We start from the raw sequence: 13,581 nt of genomic DNA, 5'->3' as shown, positions 1-13,581 counted from the left end.
CACACAGCACAGAAATACGATTAGATCAGTGTTCCGTCTAAGCCGTGCACGTGTCTTATTTATGTCTGCTCAGTCAATTTTAGATCCCACTCAGGTTGAATCAGGAAGGCCCCACTCTGAATGCACATGCTCACACATTGCCTTGATACTACTGCCCAAAACAAAACTTATTCCTTGCAGAAATGACAAAATTAGAACACTGGATTAGACACATGCAACACAAACAGGCATATGTGCAGAACACACACACACACAGAACACAGAAACAAAAACACATGCATGCAGCATAGAAACATACACACATGCACAACACAAACACATGCAACACAAAGTTGCATACAGCACCAACAGATAAACAGATATGCAATGCAAACACACAAGCATGCAAAACACAAATGCAAAGCAACAGATAAATGCAACTATAGAAGATACTAGAGTCACCAGTGTCTTCTATAATCTATGGTCCTCCTTTCCAGTTCTGTTCCAGCCTCAGGCAGCACACAGAGTATCAGAAGGGGAGGATGAAAAGAAGGATGCTACTCTGACAGGTGAAGGGGGTCACATATGGCACCCCAGGCAGGGAGGCTTGCCTTGGCACTGTAAGGGCTGACCATATTATCCGGCCCTGGGAGTTACCCTGCCAAGTGATTTGAGAGTTCAAGATTCTTACTCTAGATCTGGAAATGCAACATAATGGGTTTTCCTGTAGCCATACGGTAAGGCAGAGGTTTCCAAACCTGGATTGCCAGATATTGTTGGACTACAACTCCCATCACCTCCAGCCATGACTGGAAATGATGGGAGTTGTAGTCCATCAACATCTGACAACCCAAGTTAGAAAAGCCTACAGTAGGGCTCAGATGCTTTATAAAAGAGTACAGGACCAGAACAATGTGGGACATCTTTGCTGGTACCAGGCACTCCATCATAGGGACATAGGAAGCTGCCATATACTGAGTCAGACCATTAGTCTATACACAGACTGGCAGCAGCTTCTCCAAGGTTGCAGGCAGGAATCTCTCTCAGCCCTATCTTGGAGAAGCCAGGGAGGGAACTTGGAACCTAGATACTCTTCCCAGAGCAGCTCCATTCCCAGAGCAGCTCCATCCCCTGAGGGAAATATCTTACAGGGCTCACATGTGGTCTCCCATTCATGTGCAACCAGGGCAGACCCTGCTTAGCCAAGGGGACAAGTCATGCTTGCTACCACCAGACCAGCTCACCCTCCCCATTTTGATTTGGCCTCAAAGACTAAGGGCCTTGTGGATGCATGAAGAGCAAGTTGTAAGCAAGCACAAGTGGTGACATGTACACCAGTACTGATCACACAGCACGTCTGTTAAGGCATCAGCCTTAGGTTCCATTTTTCTGACTTTGTGGAGCTTGAGTTCTTATACCAGCAAGTGTGTTGACCATTTTAATATTCAGTATCAGTGAACTATATTGCCGATAACTCTGTCTCAGCTTCAGGCCCTGCCAGAAACCTGCTATATGGGTAGAATGAAAGGCATTTGCATTGCAATTTGACTTGGCAAGGCTATTTTAAAATGTTTAAAAATTCAAAAACCTTGAGATTTTCACATGTCATTTGATCTAGTTGGACCAAGCCACAGTTATCCATGCACTGACTAGACTACTAGAATGTGCTCAGTGTGAGGCTGTCTTTGAAAATGGGTTGGAAGCTTCAACTGGCTCAGAACAGTGTCTCGAGTTACTAGTGGAGGCAAACCGACAGGAGCACATCATCACACCTACACACCTACGATGTGCCAAGTCCATGGGCTGCCAGTTTGCTTCCAGGGCCCCCATTCAAAGAGCTGGTTTTAACCTTTCTGGCTCTTTACGAGGGGTCAGTTCAGATGAACAGTGGCCACTACATGCAATAACGGTGGGGCCATGCTGAGATTGTGCTCACCCCAGTATCACTGGCAGATGTTTCAAGGCATTCTTGGCACGCCCTCTAATTGTACGTGAGGAGTGTTCATCTGGTGTTTTTTAGCACGTGTAGGGGGCGATGCGGATTAACACACAATTCAAGGACGTTCACATCCTTCACATGTGATTTGAGGATGCTCCAAGAATGGGTCGGCACATCTCCCAGTGACATCGGGGTGGATACGTTCTAACTGCAGCCCGGCCCAATCTGAGACCAAGCAACTTTAAGGACTGCCTCCTCCTGCATCACCCTATCCAGCCACTCAGATTGCTGCCAAGGCCTTGCCTCCTAGCCCACCGTTCACTTGCATTTCATTTGGCAGGTACAAGGGACATGGCCTTTTCAGCTGTTGCCTCATAGGTATGGAACTCTCTTTCTAGGGAGACATTAATGACCTCCTCACGCACTGGACCTTGCTGGATCAGGCCCACGGCCTTTCTACTCCAGCATCCTACTTCCCACAGTGGTCCACCCAATGTCTCTGGGAAGCCCACAAGCAGGAGGTGAAGGCATACCTCCTCTCCTTGGTTGCTCCCCTGAAACTGGTATTCACAGACATACTGCCTCTGGAAGTAGCATATAGTCATCCTGACTAGTAGCCATTGATAAACGAGTCCTCCATGAATTTAAGCCCCTTTAAAAGCCATCTAAGCTAGTGGCCATTACCACATCCTGTGGTAACAACTTCTCTAGGCTGATTAAGCATTCTGTGATGTAGTACTTCCTTTTGGCTGTCCCTAAATTCTCTGTCAATCAGTTTCATGGGATGACCCCTGGTTCTAGTGTTGTGAGAAAGGGAGAAAAACTTGCTTCTATCCTCTCTATACACCATGCATAATTGTATAAACTAAGTTGACTTTTTTCTAAACTAAAAAGTCCCAAACATTGTAGCCTTTCCTTGTAAGGAAGATGCTGTAGCCCCCTGGTCATTTTGGCCTCCCTCTTCTGTACCTGTCCTATAACATAACATTCTTTTAAAGTTTTGATGAGTAGAACTGTACATAGTATTCCAGATGTGGCCACTCCAGAGATTTGTATAATGGCATTATAATATTCCGAATATTATTTTCAGTCCTCTTCCTAATGACCCCACCCCCCTAACATGGAATTTGCCTTTTTCACCACTGCCTCCCACTGAGCCAACATTTTCGTCTCCAAGATACCTTTGCTGGTTAGTCACCAGTCTCCATCAGTATATATGTGAAGCTGGGATTTTCTCTCTCTCACACACATGCATCACTTTGCATTTATTTACAATAAACTGCATTTCAGTTGCGTATTTTTGGCAGAAGTTAACAGCACAGGAGACAAAAGTGAACCCTATGGGACTCCACAGGCCACCAGCTGAGCGGTTGAGCAGTGGTTCCCCAACACCGTTTTCTGGACCCTCCCCTCAAGAAAGTACTGCAGCCACTCCAAAGCAGCTTATCTAATCCCCATTGTTGAGAGGCAGTCCAGAAGGATACTATGGTAGATGGAATCAAGTATTGCTGAGAGATCCAGTAGAACCCATAAGGTATGCACTCCCCCTGTCTAGTTCCCAATGAAGATCATCCACTAGGGCAACCAAGATGGTTTCAGTCCCATTCCAAGGACAGAAGCCAGATTGCTGGACCTCTCAAAGGCGTTCGATACCATCGACCATGGTATCCTTCTGGACTGCCTCTTGAGTACGAGAATTGGAGGAACGGCATGGGAGTGGCTCCGGTCCTTCCTTGGGGGGAGAGTCCAGAAGGTGGTGCTGGGGTACTACTGCTTGGCCCCATGGCCATTGGCCTGTGGGGTCCCGTAGGGTTTGGTTTTGTCCCCCACGCTGTTTAACATCTACATGAAGCCGCTGGGAGAGGTCATCCAGAGACTTGGACTGAGCTGCCAGAAATATGCAGATGACACTCAGCTCTATCTCTCCTTATCACCTGATCCTAGGAGGTGGTGGATGTCCTGAATCGGGGGCTGGAGACCTTGATGGGTTGGATGTGGGCTAATAAACTGAGACTGAATCCGGACAAGACAGAGGTAATGTTTGTCAGTAGGAGAGCCAATCGGGATGAGGAGATCTTATCGGTTTTGGATGGAGTTGCACTCCCCTTGACGAAGCAAGTACGCAGCTTGGGGGGTATTACTGGACTCAGCTCTGCTTTTGGAAGCTCAGGTGGAGGGGGTGGCCAGGGGTGCCTTTGCACAGCTTTGGCTAGTGCGTGAGCTGAGTCCCTTTCTCGAGAAGGCAGATCTGGCCACAGTTACCCATGCCTTAGTCACGCCATGGCTGGATTACTGTAACGCGCTCTACGCGCCCTTGAAGAATATCCAGAAACTGCAGTTAGTGCAAAATGTGGCAGCCAGGGTTTTGTCTGGAGCTGTCCAGTGGGAACATATCACTCCCCTTTTGAAAGAACTGCACTGGCTACCAGTTTGTTTCTGGGTCCAACTCAAGGTGCTGGTTTTGACCTTTAAAGCCCTTAACGGTTTGGGCCCGGGATACCTGAGGGTCTGCCTGTTCCCAAGGGTTGCTGCCTGCTTGATGAGGTCATCTGAGGGGCCTCTGCTCTGGGTGCCGACAATAAAGGAGGCTCCGTTGTCGTGCACGCGGGACAGGGCCTTCTCTGTTGCTATCCCCAGACTTCGGAATGCTCTCCCGGTGGCTATTCGCTCCTCGGTGTCCATCATGGTTTTTAGAAAACATGTGAAGACTTGGCTTTTTACTCAGGCTTTTATGTGATTGTCTCCTTTGCTGCTTCTTTGTACATTGTATGGTTATTTTCATGTATGTTTTTTAAATTTTTTTTAATTAAATCTGTTTTAATATTTTAGCATAATATTTTAATTGTGTAATTTTCATAGTCTTGTTTTAACTTTTCTATATGAACCGCCTTGTGATTGTTTTAATGAAAGGCGGTATATAAATTCAACAATAAATAAATATTTGTCATATTCCTGGATCCCTTTTTAAAAGTGAGTGTTATGTTGGCTATTTTTCAATTCTTTGCCACAGACCTTGATTTCAAGGATAAGTTACATATGTTTTCTAGAAGACTGGCAATTTCACATTTGAGTTATTTCAGAACTCTCAGGTGGGTGCCATCTAGCACTGGTGATTGTTAACTTACAATATTTCAGTTTGTGTTATAATATTGTCTCATCACCTCTATTTGATTTAGTTCTTTAGATTCCCTCCCTGAGAAGGCTGGTTTAGACACAAGTACCTGCTCCTGTATCCTCTGTAGTGAAGACAGATACATATAATTCATTTAGTACTTTTCAGCAATCTCCATATCTTCCTTAAGTATCCTTTTCACTCCCTAACCATCCAACTGTCCAACTCTATTTATTATTCTCCTTGATGTTTTTAGCCACACACCCCCTCAAATTCTTTATCCCCCTTCCCTTATTGATTCTCTACATTTCCTTTACTAGGACGTGGGTTCCTTTTCTCCTAAGTTGGTCAAGACTTTCATTTTCTGAAGGAAGTCTTCATGCTTGTTATAGCTTCCTTGACTCTTCTTGTTAGCCTTGGTAGCACTCTCTTGGAATTGGTAGTAGTGCCTTTCCTTCTGTTTTGGTTATACCTTCTAGTTTAGCTTCTATGATGCATAGAGGTTATTTAAAATTATAGTAATAGAAGTTGGAGGTAATAATTTGATCCTCCTGACTTTCCCTTTAATATTTTTTTAAAATCACTTTTTGATACCCCACTCTTCCTCCAAGGAGCCCAGAGTACTACATACTTAAGTTTCTCCTCACAACAACCCAATGAAGTAGGTGAGGCTGAGAGAGAAGTGAATGGCCCAGAGTCACCCAGCAAGTGTCATGGCTAAATTGGGATTTGACCTTGCTTCTCCCTGGTTCTAGTCCAGCACTCTAACCACTATACCACACCGACTCCTTAAGTTTCCTTTTCACCAGTTCCCTCATTTCTGAGAAGCTTCCTCTTCTGAAGTCAGAAGCATCTGTGTTGGACTTCCTTGACAATTCTTCATTTGCATATATATGCATTTGCAATGCATTTCCATGCCAGTGAATGCACACAAGGGTTCTGCATGCAATTCAGCTCTGACAATTGAAGTAATGTCCTTTGCAACTTGTGATGGATGTTTTGTATGGGGGATGTTTGGCTAGAAATCTGAACCAAGCCATCCTAACTTGCGGTCATAACAGTGAACTATACTGCCAGGCTGTCATAAAATGCTCTTAGCCACAGTGCACCCAACCTGCAGTATGGGGAGAATGGGCTATTTTAAAAAATGTTTAAAGATGAAAAACAACTTCTTTTCACATTGAAAGACCTGAAATTAAAAGATCACAGCCGGCTTATCTTAACTGATACAAATACAACAAATATTTATATATCACTTTTCAACAAAAGTTCCCAAAGCGGTTTACACACAAATAAATAAATAAATAAATATAGATGACTGCCTGTTCCCAAAAGGGCTCACAATCTAAAAAAGAAACATAAGCACCACTTTTAAAAGGTGCCTTTTGGCTCAGTTAGCAGGGGGATATAAAGGATGATATCAATTTTTTTTGGTAGGTGAATATGCTGTAGCCCGATTAAACATATGCTAAAGTCCTGGATTTCTCTTTTGTTTCCCTAAGGGCAACTCTCACTTTTGTCCATGGAGAGAACAAATAATTTTTATATGAACCCGGAAGTGGCCTCACCAGATGAAATAAGAAAATCCAGTATGTTTCTGAATATATGCCAACAAATAAGAAAAGAAGGTAAATGACTCACAGTCATTTCGATCCTTATGGGTCCTTTAGACCTTTTTAGGTCCCTTGCGTGGGGCGGGGACAGGAAAATAATGCTGAGACGCTAAAACCGAGACGCTAAAATCCTGGATGTTTCCGTTTTGAGTAGCCGTCTCCTTCTCCTAGTGATAGGAATAACCCAGACATTTAAAGTTAACCCGGAATCTGGCGTCTGCACGTGAGTCTCCCATTACCACCTTTTGGAAAGTCCCGACAACCGCTTCAGGAAGTACAAATCCGTCATTTCCTTCGCAGGACGCGCTCATAGTCCCCTGGAGAAGGACGTTTAGTAGGCGGGCGCATGCGCGGTGTGTACCTGCGGCGGTGGTAATCAGCTGATCAAAGGACGGCGGCTCTGGAGGGTTGCTGTACATTCAGCTCTGCTAGCGAGGTGAGGAGTTCCGCGGGCGCTGATCTTCCTAAGCGTGAGATTCCTTCCTTTAGGCTGCCTTCTCTGGTGTCCTCAAGGCTGCCAAGTGGCAACAGGGAGCTGCCTCTTGCCGGGTTGGTCTGCCTTTCTCTTCGTTGACTTTTAAGGGGAGCCCGGCAGCCCCTCTCTTCTCTTCGTGGCATCTTGAGGCGGTTTACTGGTGCGTGGTGGGAGTTGCTGGTCTTAAGCGGGGGACGGGACACGAGTCGCTCTGCTGCCGAAAATGGCCAGGGGCAAGATCGCTGTACAATCTAACAGGGACTCGAGGTGGTAAGCCGAGCACTCGCTGCAAGGAAAGGCCAGAAACAGCAGTGACCAGTCTGCTCCGACAGAGACCAGACACCGCCTCTGAAATCCCTCCCCGGTCACTGCTTGGATCCACCTCATCCAAATGGGGTTGGGGAAGGGTTTGTTGTGACTGCTTTGGTCGACGCTTCTGTCTGCTTATCTTTATGGAAAATCATTCATATGAATATGAATGAGAGATTTTTCACTAAAAGAAAAATTACTCTTACTCTTACCACCTGATTCCTTGCATTCTCAGGTTGGCAATAGCAACATCTCAGGCTGGCAAGAGCTGGTCTTGTGGTAGCAAGTATGATTTGTCCCCTTTGCTAAGGAGGGTCCACCCTGGTTGCATTTGAATGGGAGACTTGATGGTGTGAGCACTGTAAGATATCCCCCTTAGGGGATGGAGCTACTCTGGGTTCCAGTTCCCTCCCTGGCTTCTCCAAGATAGAGATTCCTGCCTGCAGCCTTGGAGAAGCTGCAGCCAGTCTGTGAAGACAATACTGAGCAAGATAGACCAATGGTCTGACTCAATATATGGCAGCTTCCTATGTTCCTAAGATGTGTAGTTGATTTGAATTCCTGTATCGGTTTGCTCATGTGACAGAATTGCACTTGGACCTCCAAGCTGGCCTTGGGTAGCTGCTGAGGGCTCTGTGGTTGCACATGTGGTGGTGGCTCCAGGCGAGGACTAGCTAGGCCCAGCCAGCAACTGGCTGCTGCCAGCTGGGTGGGAGCCCCCCCCCCAACATGTGGTTTCTTTCATTCTCAGACTGGCAATAAACATCAGCAACATTTTTTTGCTTTTGCAGGGTGAAGTTGTTTCTGTTCATGCTCCTTGCATTTTGAGCAACCTCACGAAAACTTGTAACAGTATACTCAGCCCAATTGGTGGTGTTTAATTTATCAAGTTTTCTGTGGGATGCTGTTTTTCCATTTTTTCAATTTGCTAATGTAGTTGGCTTCCTAAATCTAGCAAAATGAGCATATTAATTTTAAATATTCACTTTATGTGTTATCACTAAGCAGGAGATTCCCAGTCTTCACCACTTCTTCAAATCCTCAGTAGTGTAAAATGGTGGTAAATGACCTTGGAAATGTCCTCTATATTTGAAGTTAAATATATGTTTTACTCTAATAGATGTTTTACTCTAATTGCACATTTAGCTGATGAAAGCTCTTCTTTAAGCCTACTTTCCAGTAAGTTTATGAGATCACCCACAGTGTGTGTGTGTGTGTGTGTGTGTGTGTGTGTGTGTCCCATCAACTTCGCAATGCCTGGACCAATATAAACCAAATCTGATACAGTTGTAGGGACACCTCAATGGTGTACTTTGTAATGATGTCATCCACCCTGATCCAGGATGGCAGGTGCATGAACGTTTGAGGCACAAGAGAGCTAATTTGTGGACCACCTAACCGGTTTGGACCAGATTTGCTACAGGTATAGAGACACCACAAGGGCATAGTTGGTAATGATGTCATCCACCCTGATTCAAGATGGCGGACACATGAACTTTTGAGGTGCAAGTAGGAACTGATTTGAACCAAATTTGGTACAATTGTAGGGACACCTCAAATGCATAGTTTGTGATTATGTCATCCACCCCAATTCAAGATAGCAGACACATGCACGTTTGAGGCACAAGTGAACTACATCTTGTGAACTGCCTAACTGCTTTGGACCAGATTTAGTCCAGTTGTAGGGATAGTGAAAGGAAAGTAGGCAGATTAGTTCTTACTAGAACAACTTGCTGCCTTCATAATATAATGTCCAGAATCCCAAACCACACTTTTAGAGTGGTGCTTTGTCAGAGGAAGTTCCTTCTGTGAATAAAGATGTTCTTGTGTAAAGATCCCTTGGGTGAGCACAGCTCTCTGCTTATGGAAAGGATGTCTGCCAATGAAGTGCTGCTTGGCAAAAGGTCTGAATGCTGCCCTGTGTCTTGAAGTGGGTTTGTACTGCTAACTGTAGTTTGGCATAATATCTGAATGGGAACGCAGGAGTTAAAGCCATCCATCTCCAGAGGCAGCTACACCAGGAGAAGGGAAGGAACTTATGAAGCTGAGAGGACAGAAAACAAAAGCAGCCAAATATTCTTAAACTTATTGTTTTGTATTGGGAAGCTCAACCCATGGTTTGGGCTTTAAATGATGATCAGTGCACACCATGGCTTGCTATGATGTGTGGGACTTTATCTCAGAAGATGTTCTTCTCCCTTTCAATTTTTTTTTGTACAGATAATTGATCTTTTTATAGAAGACCCCAAAACTGCCTTTTTGAAAGCTGCACTTATTAACATATTTTTCTCTTTTTTTAAATGCCTCTGATTCCATAGGGTACAACGAACTATTGCTTTGGATATATGTGGCTGCACCATCATTTTCACATTTCCTTGGTGTCTTGGTTGATGTATTTCCATAGGGAAAAACTTGGGAGACAAGAAGAACCAAAGCTGGTATTTTCCATGAACTCTTACTTAGACAGTGCTTAATGTGACTTGGAAAAATTGATTCTCCTTGGGCCACATGGCAACCTATGATATATGTAGAATGGAACAGCACATGCCCAACGATAGACTTAGTGGAGAATGATGCATGTATGTTTCACCATTAATCATTCCCATTTGAGATAACTACGGTAGTCTGTCTGCTTTGAGTTGGGGGAAGTGTGAAAAGAATTAGGAGGATTAGTTGTGGTCTGTTGTGAGAACTGCGGGTTTCTAATGCTGTGTCTGTTTAGAGAGGGCAAAGCATTTTTGTCGTCTTTCTGTTCGTGTGGCCAATTATTAAGTCTGTAATGCTAGGTGTAAAGTTGGCCTTGCAGAATAAATCCTAGCTCCATAGAATGCAATAGATGTCCCATATTTCAGAATATTCCAGTGTTGGAGCAGGTTAGTGCTGAAAATCCTGCATGAGTATTTTGCAAGAAGTATGAAAAAGTTGAGTATTTTGCTTGAATATGGGCGGTGGGGTAGGACCCTTGCTGGTCAGTTCATTCTTGAAGTAGCTATACCATAAAGCTTTTAATTTATGCATGCTTAACCTGCCTTTAAAAGTAGAATTCTTCCGTAGTACCTTACAGAGATAAATTTAAAGAAAATAAACAGTCTGTGAGTGTGTGTATAACACACCTCATTGCAGTAATGAAATGGCATCAAATTTACTTTGCCAACATAGTCCAAATACTTCTCTCTAAGCTAAAAGGTTTACGTGATTTCTGGTAGAATGATGACTAGGTAATGGTCACATATTTGAAGATGAAAACAAAAATGAGAAATCTGTCAAGTCCATTTTATACTTCAATTATTTTTATTCTAACAGTAAGTAGATTGTTTGTAACAAGGCAAAGATTTATAACCAACTTCTATCCCAAGACTAATTTTTCTCTGCATTAGCATTCATGTAACAGTGACTTCATTGTAGCTACTTCAGAATAAGATCCTTGAATACTGGATCCTCTGACAATTTATCATAAGACATTGGCAGCAATTTTCACTATAATATGCCATTTTTAAACTTAATATTTTGTGCATCAGAAATGTCTGTTGGAATAGGGTGTTGTAAGCTATGAAATGACTACCATACTTTATAGCTGACTCTGAACTTTAAAAATCAGTGCAAGAGGAAATGGTTCCTGCAGAGAAAAGGTTGACTTATTTGAAAAAGGAATTTTTAGTGGCCCTTCGCTGGTTGTATAATGGAATGAGTTTCCTTTATCTGTATGTCTTTATGAAGAAATTATGAAATGAAAAGCAATATTTATGGTGTTCAGGAATCCAACATAAGAGGTCTTGAGCCTGATCCAACAAGACTCTTATCTAGTCCAGCATCCTCTTTCCCAGTGTTGGCCCACCGGATGCCTCTGGGAATAAAGGCATACCCCTTCTAATGCCGTTGCTCCCATGAAACTGCTATTCAGCATCCTGCCTCTGAACCTAGAGGATGCCTATAGCATCAAGGTTGATAGATCTGTCCTTCATGAATTGATCTAAGCCCTTTTTAAAGCCATACAAGCTGGTGACCATCACCATATTCCATGGCAGAGAATTCTATAAATTGTTTATGCACAATGTGAAAAATCTACTTCCTATTGTTAGTCCTATATTTCATCTGCAATCAGTTGTATGGGATAATCCCTGGGTTCTGGTGTTGTAGGAGAGCGGGGCGGGGGGGGCACCCTCCCTCTCCACACCATAAATAATTTTATAAACCTATTTTTATAAACCTATTAAAATCATTTCTCCTATTAATCCTCTTCTTTCAATCTAAAAAGCCCTAAATATTGTAGCCTTACCTCATAAGGAACTTTCCCCAGTTATGTATCCTTTAAAATGATATAATCAGAACTGTATACAGTACTCCAAATGTGACTGCGCTATAGATTTGTGTAAATGCATTATAATATTAATATTAATAAATATAATATTTATTTTCAATCCCCCTTCCTAATGTTCCCTAGCATGGAATTTGCCTTCTTCACAGCTGCTGCTCACTGAGCTGACATTTTCAATGAGCTGTCCACCATGACACCAAGATCCTATTCCTGGCCAATCAGCTTGGACCCATTAATGCATATGTGAAATTGGGGTTTCTTGCTCCAACGTGCATCACTTTATGCTCGCACTGAACTGCATTTGCCTTTTTGTTGCCTGCTCACCCAGTTTGGAGCTCCTTGCAATCTGTTTTGAATTTCACTACCTTAAATAGTTTAGTATCATCTGCACACTTGGCCATCTGGCTTCTCACCCTGATCCATGTATAAATTAAAAAGCACTGGTCTCAACCTTTCCTGACTTCTAAAAAGAGGGCAAAATACAAACTTCATTTCATGAAACACCGCTGCTTTAGTCATAAAAGACGAGATCTTTTGGTTCATACCAATTTGTACTTGACATCCAAGGAAGATATTGGTTTTAATAATGGGTTGAAATTTTAACCCCAATGGGTTAAAACTAACTATATTTCTGGAAGTATAGGGACTTGCTGTTGCATGAAGTGGAGTTTTATAGCCATCCTTCCATAGATAAAAGGATTAAGATCTAGGAATAAGGACACTCACAGCACAGTCCTAAGGGTGTCTTACTTGGAAAGAAGTATTGCCGAACTTAATGGATCTTCTAGAATTGTAGCTTTGGTGGTGATGATGATTTTCTTATATGAATTGTATTCAAGTGCAGAATATCTCTGTTTCTGACAACTTCAAAACATTTTGTTATGAGTGAAAACGTGTTTGACACATCTCAATTGCAATTTCGTAGGGCCAGATCTAGGCCACCACTTGCCCATCTCTGCACTAGTACATTATCAGGATGAGTGGAGTGGAGTGTTGAAGTTATTTTTTGCTCATTATGTGCGTTAAAATGTATGCATTCTCTTTTCTGAGTTGAGAAGACTCAATGGTCACAGGATGAATGGCTTCAAGATAGCAAGCTGCAACTCCCCTTCTGCAGGATTTGTTCAAGTTCTGAGATGCTGCAAGCTTGGGAGGCCGATCTTGCTATCCGCTTTCGTTCAGCATAGAGAAGTGTGTTGAAATTTGTACGGGAAAAGGGGGCACATGTTAAATTTAGTTAGACGTTGAGCATTGTGACTTGCTCTTGCAGCAGTACTGTTGGGGGAGGTGGCGGGGGAGAGAGGCTGAGTCATCAGTCAGATGATCCTTAGTGCTGGCTCTGGAATTTCTTCCTTCTATACACCAGCCTGTGTAAGTGTGTGTGTGTGAGAGAGAGATATGACGGGGAAAGCAAATTGCTTGCTAGCTAGTACTGATTCCTTTGGGCTTTGTTTTGGAGTTGCTTCATATGAATGGTGGATATTTTTGTTTGGGTTGTGGTCCCTTAAGGTAAGAAGCTTTTAGCACTTTACCATTCAGTGGTTTGAGGACGATTGCTTCTGGAGACACATTTACTTGGATGTATGTGATATTTTAATTTAAATTTCATTTTGTGCTAGTGTAAAATGTCCTGTCCAGTGTCCCCTCTAAGGTAGGTGCGTGTGTGGTTTTTTTTAATGTCTGCTCAGATTTTAGATCCTGCTCAGGTATAATCAGGAAGGCCCCATTCTGAATGTACATGTGCACACTGCCTTGATACTGCCGCCCAGAACAAAACTCATTCTGTGCACAGATGAAAAGAATTAGAGGGAATACTGGTCTAGGTTTTTTTTAATCTCC

At 43.2% G+C, this 13,581-nt stretch overlaps 1 protein-coding gene across 4 annotated transcripts in view; it reads left to right on the top strand.

Annotated features, from left to right (window-relative positions):
* The first annotated feature begins 6,940 nt into the window (after window positions 1-6,940).
* The window catches only part of ATP6V1A (ATPase H+ transporting V1 subunit A), a 32,150-nt gene continuing 25,509 nt past the window's right edge, over window positions 6,941-13,581 (top strand). Inside the window, exon 1 of one of the 4 annotated variants that reach the window (XM_053291242.1) lies at window positions 6,941-7,079. The gene's annotated coding sequence lies outside the window, so the exon portion shown is untranslated. Of the gene's footprint in view, window positions 7,193-7,259; window positions 7,279-13,106; window positions 13,252-13,581 lie in introns of those variants that run through there. The other 3 variants (XM_053291244.1, XM_053291245.1, XM_053291243.1) reach the window with 3 other exon arrangements.

This window comes from Hemicordylus capensis, chromosome 2 (assembly GCF_027244095.1).
Source record: "Hemicordylus capensis ecotype Gifberg chromosome 2, rHemCap1.1.pri, whole genome shotgun sequence".
In the NCBI taxonomy this organism is placed as follows: domain Eukaryota; kingdom Metazoa; phylum Chordata; class Lepidosauria; order Squamata; family Cordylidae; genus Hemicordylus; species Hemicordylus capensis.
This window is presented reverse-complemented; position numbering and strand designations above follow the sequence as displayed.